A 13,753-nucleotide genomic window follows, 5' to 3' on the forward strand; every position below is an offset into this window, starting at 1 on the left:
CTCCAGGGGCTTCCAGAATTCAGAGTCGAGGCCTAGGTCTGAGGCAGGAGCCTCTAAGGTCCCAGAGCAGGAGAGGTGTAGGTGAGTGCCAGTGGTCAAGGTGAGGTACTTGCTCTGAGCATGGAACCAGGGGCTTGCCCGTCCCACCCCAGAGGGGACCCCTCAGCACCCAAGTCCGACGCAGCGCACTGTCAGCTCCAAGACTTCAGGCCTCTGCTGCATGGGCTGCACCCTGAGGAGCCATCCCAACTCTTTCTTCAGGTTCAGCCCGACACAAACACCATGCCCCTGGGTCAGAGGAGTGAGGTCTGGAAGCTGGAGGAAGACCCAGGCCCGGCCCAGGGCCTAGTGGAGGCACAGCTGTTGGGGGCTGTGGAGGAGAAGGTTCCCCGCACCCCCTCCTCCTTCTCCACCTTGGCCTCCTCCTAGTCCGCCGCCCCATCGGGCTCCTGCTCTGCACTCTTTCTGGTCCCCTCGGAGAGGGGGTCTGCTGCTGGGTTCCAGAGTCGTCCCCAGAGCTCTCTGAGTGCCTGCCCCTCCCCCACTGCTCGGGCAGCCACTGCCTGCAGCCAGCCTGACCAGGGCTCCAGCAGCTCCGATGAGGAGGGGTCCAGCCCCTGCGAGGAGCCTGAGGAAGCCCAGCCGGGGCTCCAAAACATAATCCAGGGGAAGCTGGCCAAGCTGGTGGTGTTCCTGCTCCTCAAGTATCACATCAAGGAGCTGACCAGCCAGGCAGAGATGCTGGAGATCGTCGGCCAGGATGCCCTGGATGCCTTCCCAGTGATCTTGGGCCAGGCCTCTAAGTGCTTGCAGGTGGTCTTTGGTATGGATGTGAGGGAAGTGGACCCCAGCGACCACTCCTACATCCTGGTCCCCATCCTGGGCCTCACCTATGATGGGATGATGAGCGGTGAGCAGGGAGTGCCCAAGACCGGCCTCCTGGGGGTGAGCCTCCTGCATGGTGACCGTGCCCCTGAGGAGGTGGTGTGGGAAACGCTTGGGGTCATGGGGGTGTATGCCGGCCAGGAGCACGTCATCTACGGGGAGCCTAGGGAGTTCTTCACCACGTTCTGGGTGCAGGATGTTTACGTGGATTACCGGCAGGTGCCCGGCAGTGACCTGCCTGCTACGAGGTTCCGTGGGGTTCCAAGGCCCACGCCGAAACCAGCAAGTTGCAAATGCTGGAGTATTTGCTCCGGGTCAGGCGCGGGCAGCTGGCTTCCTCCCTGGCCCTGTCTGAAGCGGCTGTGAGAGATGAGGAAGAGGGGGCCTGAGCCCTGGGGTCCGCCAGGCCCTTTCCAGGCTTTGCTGGGTTCAGCAGTCTCTCCTGCGGGGTGCTGGGCATGAAGTGAGGCCGCTTGCTGGTTCTTCCCTGTGTGTGTGTTTGTGTGTGCCCATGAAGACAGAGCCCTGGGCATTTTAAGGAGTGCAGGGACAGGAAGGGTTGGGAGAAGAAAGCAGGGCAAGGAGCCTCGTGGGGGTGGGGGGGTTGTTTCCTGGGATGACTCCCACATCCAGAGCTTGGTGTCCTTGAGGAAGATCTCCTGTGGGGTTCCTTGCCATAGAAGGTTTCAGCCGCTTCAGGGGCTGATTGTGTGAGTACCATCCACTTTGCAGGATTTGTTCTTACCCAGTCCAAGAGGTAAGAGTTTTATCATGTTCTTGGGGTGCCTGGGTCCTCTGTTGTTTAAGCATCTGCCATCGGCTCAGGTCAGGATCTCAGGATCCTGGGATCACACCCCACATCGGGCTCCCCGCTCAGTGGAGACTCTGCTTCTCTCTCTCCCCCTGTGTGTGCTTTCTCTTTCTCAAATAAATAAATACCTTTAAGAAAAAGTTTTTTTTTCATGCCCTGGACACCAGCCTGGACACCTTGCCTACTTGTTTGGGCTCTGGACTGAAATCACAGGGCATTGGTCTAGGGATGGGTTGGAAAGGCGCAAGAATGGAAGAAGCAAGGGACGGGGGTCAGAAGCTGAAGAGATAGAAGTTTGCTGGTTCTTGCTTCTGATGCCTTCCCGACCATCATTGTGCAAATGCCAAAGGCAAGCACGTGCACACACGTGTGGGGACAGGGGCAGGAGGGCCCAGGTTCTGTCAGGAGTCGAGGTGAGGACCAGAGGGAGGAATGAAGGACCCTGGACCCAGTAGAGAATCAGTCCTGGGAGGCCTCTGAGTGAGACAACGGTGACATGAGGCGTGTTCTGACTTCAGCTCTGGGTCCCAGAGACACTGAGCACTTGTTGTGAGGAGTGGCCCTCAGGAGCAGGGATGAGGGCACCGGCCATCCCGGGAGTCCAAATGGGGAACAGAGGGTAGGGCTAAGGGACCTGAAGGACCTATCTCGGGGAATCCCTGGACTTTGTAGCCTGATGCGACATCCACAGTCTTTGCCCATGGCTCTCAGGGCAATGAGGGCTTTGGTCTGAGGGAACGGGCCTGGAGAGAGCAGAGACAGGATCACAGATGTGCTGCGGCTCATGCTGAAATCCCTGAGGGAGGGCTCAGGGAGGGACCTGGACTCCAGAACAGGGACAACGCACTGAAGCCTGCCCCTTTTGTCCACACTGGGAGGCCTGTTTGTGCCAAGTCCACAGGCGGTGTGTCAGGACGTCCGCATCCAGGTCTGACAGAGCCTGGGGGCCTGCTTTAAAAAACCGGGGGTCAGGAGCTAATGGAGGAAGACCCAGGCCCGGCCCAGGGCCTGGTGGAGGCACAGCTGTCGGGGGCTGGGGAAGAGGAGGTCCCAGCAGCTTAGATGAGGAGGGGTCGAGCACCTGGGAGGAGCCGGAAGTCACGCAACCCTCTCTCCAGGACAAATTCCACGTGAAAGTGGCTGCCCTGGTGGGGTTCCTGCTCCTCAAATACCGCAACAAGCAGCCGACCCGCCAGGCAGAGATGCTGGAGATCATCAGCAAAGATTACCAGGACGAATTCCCAGTGATCTTGGGCCAAGCCTCCGAGTGCATGCAGCTGGTCTTTGGCGTGGACGTGAAGGAAGTGGACCGCAGTGACCACTCCTACGTCCTGGTCAATGTCCTGGGTCTCACCTGTGATGGGATGCTCAGCGGTGAGCATAGCATGCCCAAGACTGGCCTCCTGGTGCTGCTACTGGGGGTGAGCCTCCTGCATGGCAACCGTGCCCCCGAGGAGGAGGTGTGGGAAACACTGGGGGTCATGGGGTGTATGCCGGCCAGGAGCACATCATCTATGAGGAGCCCAGGGAGCTCCTCACCAAAGTCTGGGTGCAGGAAGGGTACCTGGAGTACCGGCAGGTGCCTGGCAGCGACCGTGCCCACTACGAGTTCCCGTGGGGTCGCAGGGCCCATGCTGAACAAGCAAGTTTCAAGTGCTGGAGTATTTGCTCCGGGTCAGGCGCGGGCAGCTGGCTTCCTCCCTGGCCCTGTCTGAAGGAGCTATGAGAGATGAGGGAGAGGAGTCCTGAGTCCCAGTGGCGGCCAGGCCCTTTCCAGGCTTTGGTGGGCTCGGCAGCTTCTCCTGCAGGGTGCTGGGCATGAAGTGAGGCCACATTGTGGTTCTTCCCTGTGTGTGTGTGAAAAGAGAGAGCCCCGGGAGTTGTAAGTAAGGCAGGGCCAGGGAGGGTTGGGGGAAGAAAGCAGGGTGAAGAGCCAGCATCTCTGGGGGCCTGTTCTCTGCGATGACTCTGACATCCAGAGCTTGGTTTTCTTGAGGAAGCTCTCAAATGTTGTTCCTTGGTGTAGAAGTTTTAACCAGCTTCGGCAGGTAAATGTGTGCATGACATCCACCCCACAGCATTTGGACTTACCCAGTTCAAGAGTTTTAAGAGTTTTGTCATGTTCTGGAAATAAGGTGAGAGATCTTCCCTCCTTGTTTGGGTTCTGGAATGAAATCACGGGGCATTGGCATAGGAATTTGTTGGAAAGGTGGAAAAATGGAGCAGTCAAGTGATGGGGTCAGGAAATACGGAAATAAAAGATTATTCATTTTTGATTCTTACTCCTTCTCGTCTCTCATTCTGCAAAAGTAACATAGATGCGTGCGCCTTCATTCACTGAGTTCCTCAAGAAAAGAGGAGAAATGACATCTCAGCACAGCGGGAGCCCTGCTCATTGGCTCCTTTATTACCAGACATGGGCTGAGCTCTGCTCTCTGGAAGGCCCTGTGTGTGAGCAGTGAGGACATTAGGAAAAGCAGGACACGTTCCACCCTTAGGGGACAGTCTAGCAGCTGCTCTCATGGCAGGAAAGTGGGGAGAGGTGCCCTGAGACCTGCAGAAGAAGTGGAAGAAATGTGAGGGAGTGCGGCTCCCGGGGCAAGCACTGCAGTGGAAGTGCCCCTGGTCTGGGTGGCTCAGGGTGTTGGGTCACCGTGCTTCCTCCTGTGCAGCTGATCACCGTGAACCTGGGGGGGTGACAGTGGCCCTAATAGGAGACAGGGTACCTTAGAGGTGGGAGCAAAGTCTGAAATGGATAATTGCTCTGAGAATTTCCTTCTGGATCATGGACAAACCAGGGAGAAATCTCCCGGGGCAGGAAAAGAAGGTATCCTGCACTCTCATCCCAAGGCCTTTAAACTCAGTGCACAGACAGGTGTTTTATATCCATTATCTGCAAGTATTTCTGAAGAAATACAATGATATTTCTTTGAAGTGGAGCCCAGAAGACTCTAGACTGGCACTCTTGTCCTAATCATGCAAAGCCAGAACCCACTGCATTAAAAAGTCATTTTAGTTTGATTATCTGGAGTGTAATTTGGACAGCTATAAGTAAGCAAGGTCTAGGTTTTGGTGGGGGGAGAAATGAGTGAAAGGAGTGGTTTGGTGGAAGAGCAGCTGGAGGGAGGGAAGGAGCTGGTCTTTGACTCACATTCTAGGAGCTTTGTATTGTGTCCAGCTGGGACAATTCCCTCACAGGTGAATGCCATACATATTCCCATATATCTCACATATATCCTCTGATTTAGAAAATGGATTTAGTTTTACTTATGAAGCACCCTCTTTGGCTGATTAGCTATTCCATGTCCTATTGAGCTGCACATTCTCTAACATGACCTCGGTAACAACAACAACAACAAAAATACCCCAGAGTAGAGAGTGGAAAGCCCTGGGATCAAAACAACACTTGAAATCACTGCCATTCATCAAAGTTCCAATATGTGCCAAGCACTGTGCAAGGTGCTTTCCATATATCACATGCATTCCTGCAGTCCTGCAAGACGGGGCTTATCAAACTCACTCACTTAACTCCCTCACTTCAGAAAGAACCTGAGGCTCCTAGGAATTAGTCATTTTCCCATGACCACGTGGCTAGTGAGTGACAGGGCAGAGACTAGAACCCGGGTCTGAATTCATTTGGAGTGCATGCTGTTCCCCCCCACTGCAGCCTGTGTCCAACCTTCTGAGTCCTACATCATTCCTGAGGACAGCATGGTGTCTTCCAGGTGACAAAAAGAAGGATGCTGTGGCTAAGGTACTAAAAAACCTGTTGCTAAGGAAGGAAGGTGACAATGAGAATCAAACAGCTTTTGGGTACTGTCTGTGGGATTTATTAACCTAGAGTTCTTCTGTCTGAACCTCAGAGTTCTTTGAAAACCGACTGCCCAGGCGCTGGCAATTTTTCCAGACTTGGCACTTTCCCAAATTACAACAGCCTTTCCCTGGTATTCCCCTGTGTGCTCCTCTGTCTCACTCTTGAACCTGGCCTGCTAACGAGCTCATCACTGGTCCCCATGGAACAACTAGGAATCACCTTCTCTCCCCCAACATAGAACCTTACTCTCTGTAGTAATCCTCTGGTCACTAAATGAAGAAGTGAATCCTCCCTGCTGAGATCACAGAATCGTTTGAAAATTAGATGTCATCCTGTACTTGAGAGTATCTGTCACACAGGAGGTGCTTGAAAATTTCAAAGAATTCCAAGGCAAACTGACCTCAAAAACACCTCCCCTCGGATGCCTGGGTGGCTCAGTCAGTTAAGCATCTGCCTTTGGCTCAGGTCATGATCCAAGGGTCCTGGGCTCGAGTCCCACATCAGGCTCCCTGCTCAATGGGGAGCCTGCTTCTCCCTCTGCCCGCTGTTCCCCCTGCTTGTGGAATCTCTTTCTCTCTCTCTCTCTCTCTCACTGACAAATAAAAAAAATCTTAAAAAAAGAAACTCCTCCCAGCAATAAAGTCAGTCATAACAAATTATAATAGTTGCATTTGGTTAAGCCCCTACTGTGTAACAATACATGGGAGAAACTTTAATGTTCATCCATAGTGTGTCTTGCTTTCCTTCCAGAATACAGGGGACACCACCTTGCCAGTCCCCTTGTAGTTAGGGAGGGTTGTGTGATGACCCTTTGCCATGGATATGTGAGCAGAAGCATTGTTTCTCACGTCCAGGCGTTTGCGAGGCAGTACGTCCACTCCATGCTGTCTCCCTTGATTCACCAGCAAACATGGTGACCCCGTGTTGAGATAGGGGAGCCAAAAGATGAAAGCAACCTGGACCCAGGGTCTAGGAAAAGCAGAGGGCCCCTGCCAAACTGTATCAGAATTTGTGTGCACAAAGATGCATTTCTGTTGTGTTAGCCCTTCAAATGTCACAGTTTGTTGCATCAGTTAGCAGTTCCTTTCATGCAGCCGCTTTTTTTGTTAGGCTTATCTAGCAATTTTACTTAAGAAGGTAGTAGTGCATATCTTCCTATTGCAAAAAAAACTTCTAAAAATACAGATGAGTCACAATATTCCCTTTTCAAAGTTCCTCCACAATTCAGCCTCCTCCTCAGAAGTCACCATGAATAACAATCTAGTGTGTGTTATTTTTATTTTTTTAATTTAAAACATTTTCTTTTCTTTGAGAGAGAGAAAGAGTGTGTGATGGAGGGAGGGGCAAATAGAGAGAGAAAGAGAGAGAGAGAGAGACTCTCAAGCAGGCTCCATGCAGAGCCCGACTCGGAGCTCGGTCTCAGGACCCTGAGATCATGACTTGAACCGAAATCAAGAGTCGGACGCTTAACCAGCTGAGCCACCCAGGCGCCCCTAGTGTGTGTTATTCTAAAGGTGACTATGGCTTTTTCATAGATATGCTCTACAAATATATTGTTTTTATTCAACCTAACCCGTAATACTTTGCATATTGATCTGCCACTAGCATTTGTCACTTAATAAAATGGATGCAGGATCTTCTCATAACAGCACATATAGACCTACCTCACTTTTGAAAATATTCCCTGGAATGTTAAAGTTTGTATATACCATAATTAATCACATAAACAATTTTTTCCTGATGGAAACAAGTTGTTTTCCCTTTATCGTATGATTAATAAAATGAAAACAACATCTTTGACTATGAATCCTTGGGTAGATATGAATGTTTTCTAATAAGATATACATACTAACACAGACATTGGGTTAGAGTGGAGAGGGTGTGAACTGTTTAACATTTCATAAATGCGTCTGAAATTTTATTCCACAAGTGCTATACCAGTTTGCATTCTCATAAAAATTAGAAATGATTTAAGATTCTGCAGTATCAACAAGACATTTCCCCCTCTACTTTGAGAAAGAGGGATTTGGCCAGAATGACCAGCAGCCAGGGGAGGAGACCAGCCAGGACACCCTCAGCTAGTGAGGGACACTGAGAGCATCCTGGGGAAAGTGATGGCCAGAGTCCATGAGAGAAAACGAGTACGAAACCAAGTCCAGAGAGCCCCAGGCAGGCTGGCAGTCAGGGCTCTGAATCTAGAGTTCAGCTTAGGGGGAAAGGGGCCAAAAAGAGAGACGGTGGCGAGGCGGAGGGATTCAGGACAAAGAACGTGGAAGGGCTGGGGAAGCCTCTGAATCATTATCACCAGCTGGAAGTTGCGGGGTGGTCTGACAGGGCAGGTCTGTTGGATGAATGGATCGGCAGCATGCCAGACACCCCACTACTGTAGAGTCCCCCTACCTCTGTCAGGAAGAGTACACTTGTCTCCCTGCCCCTGAATTCAGGTGAGCGATATCTCTTGACTACTCTAGTGGTCCTGGGCATCCTTGCCGGGGTCCCAGGGCTGGGAGCTGTCATGATGCCTGCTGGAGGCAGGGGGCTTTCCCCCTGGGTGGAATGCAACCCCACATAGCGGGTGGGGCTATGTGAGTGAGGGGTGGGTGACCGAGGCAGGACAGCTGAGATAGGCCAGGAATACCCAGGAGCAGTGGAAGGGAGCATGCTGCTAGCTGCAGGGAGGGTGAAATTGGAAGGAGAAAGCCCTGGGGCCAATCACCTCAGACTCTGCAGATAAAGGGCGGGGCATGGACATGCTTCAAAGCTGTCCAAATGGTGTCCACGGCTCAGACTACCTTCCCCGCTCCTGAGGTCGTGGCATAGCAGGGGCGGGTGTCCTGTCCTGTGGCTAGGATGGCTGGCCTGTGTTGGCACCAGTCTGCAGGGTGGGCGGAAAATCTGTGAAGATGGCTTTTTCTTATCCAACTGATAAGAAAGTGTGGGCGTCAGTGCAGGACAAGGAGCATAAATGGGCTGGGGAAATCTGATAGGCCGTGTTTCCTAGGAAGGAAGCACCACGGACCATCCTGTTGAGAGCAACCCCACCTCCAAGCTGGTGTTTGGACCTGGGGAGGAGACGTCCATGGTGACACCCTCAATAGTAGTTTCCATAGGAATTCTGAAGTTCCGTGAGCAGTTGGAGAACTTGGTTTCATCCATGGAGTTGGAAGGCCCAGGCAGGGGGCAGGCTCCACATTTTGAATCAGGGAATGGCACCCTCCAGCAACTTGATTCATCCAGCAAACATTTATTGAACATATGCTGAGAAAGAATATCAAGTATACAAAACAAAATAACATAACAAAGCACTTAATTCAGCCTGAATGGGAGGATGGCGAGAGATGTGATGTAAAAGAGTTTTAGGAAGTTAGGAACTTTGAGATGGCAGGTAAAGTCTATAATGACCCTGAATTCCGAGATTTCTCAATTGGCAGAAGCTTTTCCTCTCATCTGAGATTGAGTATCAGGGAGGAAGAAGTGGTAGTAAGTTAATGAGCAAAGGTGTGGAGGATGCAGTCAGTGTGAGCCATGTAAGCAGTGAGCTTCTGCCAGCTGTCCAGGTGGGGCTGTGCAGTGGGTAGGAGGAAACATGGGTCTAACAGGAGGGGAGCTTGGGCTGGGCATTTTAGGTTGCATCATTAGGGGTAATTTGAGACCTTAGGTTTAGGTTTAAAAAAGCGTTGCATGGATAGTGGCCTACGTGCTATAGTAGGCCATCTTCTCTCCAGCAAACACAGTTGGGAACTAAAGGCACATATTAAATTTAGGAAACACTTTAATGGGAGAAAATATTCAACCAGAAAATCAATTACAGAAAATTTTTATAAAGTATATATTCTGTGTATTTGTGGCTCCTATGTATAGTTTTACAATAATGACCTTTCAGTTTCACATCTGCTGTGTCAGATCACTTTTAAGGAATTTACTCTTGACAGCCTTTGGCAAAACTGAGCTTACTCTTTGCCTCCCCCAATATCCAGACACTAACTTTTCAAGTCTGGTGTGTGAGTTTTAGGCAGTTGGCAGCTCTTTAGTAACAAAAGTTGCTCATAAAAATCAGATCAGGGGTCTGGAAGTATCCTTCGACTCAGATATCTAGAGGCTGGGATTCCATGATGTGTCATTTATCTAGTGGACAGTGGTCATCAAAATTTTAGGTGTAGGACCTCTTATTTCCTTCCACAGAAGAATCGCTTCCACAGAAATCCACTTCATGAACATGAGCAAGGTAGAGCACTCTTGTTGAATGGTTGAAGTGAGGGCGATAATCCTAAAGTCCTTCCTAAAACCTCAAAGAAGTGGACCCTGCCACCCAGACACAGAATGCTAAGGTCCTCCTGATCACAGATGGGAAAGCTGTGTGCCAGAAGACGCTTCTTCAGACATGGACTCCCTCATGCTCCTGCACAGACACCTATCTCTGTGGACTCCAATGCGCCCAATGCACTGACGGTACTTTTGCTGTCTGGGTTTCCAGCACTGCCAACAGCAAATGGTGCCCTAACCACTATGCTCTCAGCAAAACTTATCATCCCATTTTCCAAACTCCTCATTGGCCACTGCTCCCCTACTCCCACTCCAATCCAGACACACCCTGGCACACATTATCTTTCTACCCACTTGACTATTCTCTATTCTCAGCACAGAATTAGCTGCCCTCCCTCTAACTCACCAAACCTTCTTTCCAAACCTGCCTTAAATTCTCATTTGAAAAGAGGCCCTTACTAGTGCTTTACCTGGTAGCTCTCCACTCCAAGAAACACAGTGGGTCTTCTTTACCTTCTTTTTCATGCCTCCTTCTTTTAAACGTATCCTCAGATCACATTCATGCACCCTCAACAAGAGTATGGAACTTGGCTCATTTTATTTACACCTATTGCTTCTGCTTCCCCAGAACACTGCAAAGATATTTTGTTTATTTCTGTCATTTACCCAGAGAGGACCGTTGAGTCTCCAAATGTAATTGTTGATGTGACTATTTCTTCTTTCAGCTCAATCAGATTCTATTTCTTGTATTTTGAAGCTCTGTTTTTATGTGTACACACTTAAGATTGTTGGATTTTCTTGGTGAATTGACTTTTTTTTAAGATTTATTTATGTTGAGAGAGTGAGAATGATATATAGAGAGAGTACATGAGAGTGGGGAGGGTTAGAAGGAGAAGCAGACTCCCCGCTGCTTAGGGACACAGGGAGCCCGACGCGGGACTCGATCCCGGGACTCCAGGACTATGACCTGAGCTGAAGGCAGTCGCTCAACCAACTGAGCCACCCAGGCGCCCCGAATTGACTCTTTTATCATTATGTGGTGTTCCTTTCTATCCATGGTAAATTTCCTTCTTATAAAGTCAACTTTTTCTGATATTTCATTTATAGTCCTACTTTCCCCTGATATCTAACCTTAACAACCACTCATGTGTTTTCTATCACTGTAGTTTTGTCTTTTTCAAAAACGCTATAGAAATAGAAGAACAGAGCATGTAATTTATTGAGACTGGTTTCTTTCACTCAGGAAATTGCATTTGAGGCTCATCCAAGTTGTATGTATCAATAGTTTATTACTTTTCTGTTGCTGAGTAGTAACCCATTTTACAGGTGTACCACAGTTTATCCATTCATCCATAGAAGGACATTTGGGTAAAACAAACAGATTTTAGCAAATATGAATAGCTGCTATAAACATTCACAGGTATGTTTTTGTGTGAACATAGGTTCTTATTTCTTCCAGGAGTGGCATTGGTGAGTCATATAGTGTCTATATGTTTAGAAGAAATGACCAATTTTTTTTCCACAGAGGCTGTATCATTTTACATTCTGACCAGTAATATATGAGAGTTCAAGTTGCTCTTTATCCTTGTTAACATTTAGTAATGTCAGTAATTTTTAAAATTTCAGTCACTCTCAAGTGTGTGTTGTGTTACCTCATCTTAATTTTAATTTGCATTTCTCTTCATTGATGTAGAACAATTTCCATGTGCATATGTGTCATCCATATGCCCACTTTGGTGATGTGTCTATCAAGATCCTTTATCCATTTTTAAAAGCCAAATGTCCACTGACAAATGAATAAATAAAGAAGATGTGGTATATAAATATACAATGGAATATTACTCCGTCATCAGAAAGGATGAATACCTACCATTCACATCAGTGTGGATGGAACTGGAGGGTATTATGCTAAGTGGAGTAAGTCAATCAGAGAAAGATAATTATAATATGGTTTCACTCATATGTGGAATATAAGAAACAGTGCAGAGGATCATAGGTGAAGGGAGGGAAAAACAGAATGGAAAGAAATCAGAGAGAGAGACAAACCATGAGAGACTCTTAAGTATAGGAAAGAAACTAAGGGTTGCTGGAGGGGAGGTGGGGGGCATGGGGTAATTGGGTGATGGGCATTAAGGAGGGCACATGATGTGATGAGCACTGGGTGTTATATGCAACTGATGAACTATTGAACTCTACATCTGAAACTAATGATGTACTGTATGTTGTTTAATTGAATTTTTTTAAAAAGACAATTCAAAAGCCATAAAAAATTTTAAAAATGGGTCATTTCTTTGCTAATTTTTGAGTTTTGAAAAACTTTGATGTATTCTGGATACAAGTCTCTTGTTGGGTATATGATTTGCAAATACTTTCTAACAGTCTGTAGCTTGACTTTTTATTGTGTTTTTCTCAGAGCAAAAGTTTTTAATTTTGAGGAAGTCTAACTCCAGATCATGAGATTTTCTCCTACGTTTTCTTTAAAAATTTTATAGTTTTCACTTAGCATTTAGATCGATGATACATTTTAACTTGATTTTGTACTATAAAGTGTTAGGTTTAAAAAGTAGAGGTTCTTTTATGTTTCTTTTTTTGTTGTTTCTTTTTTTGAAAATATGGGTGTCTAATTGTTCTATTACCATTTATTGAAAAGACCACCATTTCTCAATTGGATTGTCTTACTCCTTCATAAAAAACTCTACCGGTCCTCTTTGTGTGGGTCTATTTCTGGACTCTAATCAGTTCTACCGATCTATGTGTATATCCTTTGGCTAATACCACACCATCTTGATTATTATAGCTTTATCTTAAAATCAAGTAGTGTGATTCTTCTGACTTTATTCTACTTTTTTCATAGTTGTTTTAGCTATTCTATTTCCTTTGCCTTTCCATATTCTTGTTGAATCAGCTAGTTTATATCCAAAAACATCCTGCTGGAATTTTGATTGGGTTGTTTTGAATGCATAGATCAATTTAGTGAGAATTGACATCTTCACTATGTGAGTCTACCAGTCCATGAACACAGTATATCTTTGTACTTCCTATTTAAGTCTTGATTTCTTTTATCAGCATTCTGTGTTTTCAGCATAGAGATCCTGTGCATATCTTATTAGATTTGTACCTAAGTATTGCATTTTTTGAACTATTGGAAGTAAGATTTTAATTTTGGGTTTCCAATTTTTTAATTTAATTTTATGTAAATACAATTAATTTTTGTGTATTATCTTGTATCCTGCAACATTGCTGAACTTATCGTTTCCTTGTGATATTCCCTAAGTGCCTCCCAGGCTAACTGATATGAAAAGATCCACTGAGTGCCAATTCAGCAAATGTGCTCCATGCCTTCCTAAGCTGACTAGAGGTTCTTACTACTCACTACTAGCAGTTCTTCCAGGTGCCACAATGCCAAGTGCCTCACCCTCTGAAAAGACCATGGACTGGGACGTCTGGGTGGCTCAGTTGCTTAAGCGTCTGCCTTTGGCTTAGGTCATGATTCCAGAATCCTGGTATCGAGTCCCACATCGGACTCCCTGCTCCATGGCGATCCTGCTTCTCCCTCTGCCTGCTGCTCCGCCTACTTGTGCACTCACTCATGCACTCTCTCTCTCTCTGATAAATAATAAATAATAATAAATAATAATAAAAATTATTATTATTAATTAAATAAATAATTAATTAAATAATAAAATAATAATATATTATTAATAATTATAAATTAAAAAAAAAAAAATAATAATAATAAAAAGACCATGGACTGGCCAGAGACCTACCTGCCCACTCAGCCTAAGCCCTTTGACCCCAGGACGTAGAAGTTAGAGTCATGATACAATTTTTGCACCAGAGAGGTGACTTAGTGCAGCTGTGTCAGTACCCAATATGTGCTAAACTCTGGTGCCCAAGAAGGCTGCTAGAAGTTGGGGGGAGGCAGAGTCACGCCTGCCCTTTCACTAAGGCAAAGTCCTGGGGTATTCCATTCCCACCCA

General features: G+C 47.3%; 2 pseudogenes; both read left to right on the plus strand.

The window, feature by feature from the left end:
* Positions 1-282: 282 nt before the first annotated feature.
* On the plus strand, positions 283-1,390 carry LOC141372064 (melanoma-associated antigen 8-like; annotated as a pseudogene).
* Positions 1,391-2,674: 1,284 nt separating this feature from the next.
* LOC141372063 (melanoma-associated antigen 9-like) lies at positions 2,675-3,422 on the plus strand (annotated as a pseudogene).
* The last annotated feature ends 10,331 nt before the right edge of the window (positions 3,423-13,753 follow it).

Source organism: Callorhinus ursinus, unplaced genomic scaffold (genome assembly GCF_003265705.2).
Source record: "Callorhinus ursinus isolate GAN/ISIS: 27379988/994484 unplaced genomic scaffold, GSC_fseal_2.0 scaffold597, whole genome shotgun sequence".
Lineage (NCBI taxonomy): Eukaryota > Metazoa > Chordata > Mammalia > Carnivora > Otariidae > Callorhinus > Callorhinus ursinus.